The sequence below is a fragment of the Penaeus monodon genome, chromosome 30 (genome assembly GCF_015228065.2).
Source record: "Penaeus monodon isolate SGIC_2016 chromosome 30, NSTDA_Pmon_1, whole genome shotgun sequence".
NCBI classification, from domain to species: Eukaryota; Metazoa; Arthropoda; class Malacostraca; order Decapoda; family Penaeidae; genus Penaeus; species Penaeus monodon.
In genome coordinates, this window is record NC_051415.1 from 18,222,988 (window position 1) to 18,223,238 (window position 251).

The following is a 251-nucleotide window of genomic DNA, read 5'->3' on the forward strand; positions in this document are numbered from 1 at the left end:
GTACAAAAATCTAGATATAGACATATATAGATACACATACATAATCAGAATGATAAACGAAAAAGTGTATAAAAAAAGAGGAGAAAGGTCAAGTGGATAAATGAAGAAAGAGAAAAAGAATAAAAGGCAGATAAGATAGAAACAATAATAACCCTGGTAGCTATACGCTTGAAAGCTCTCGGTATTTCAAAGGTTGATTATCACCGATCAGTTGCAGAGAAAAAAACATGACGAGATGGAGGGAGATAAAC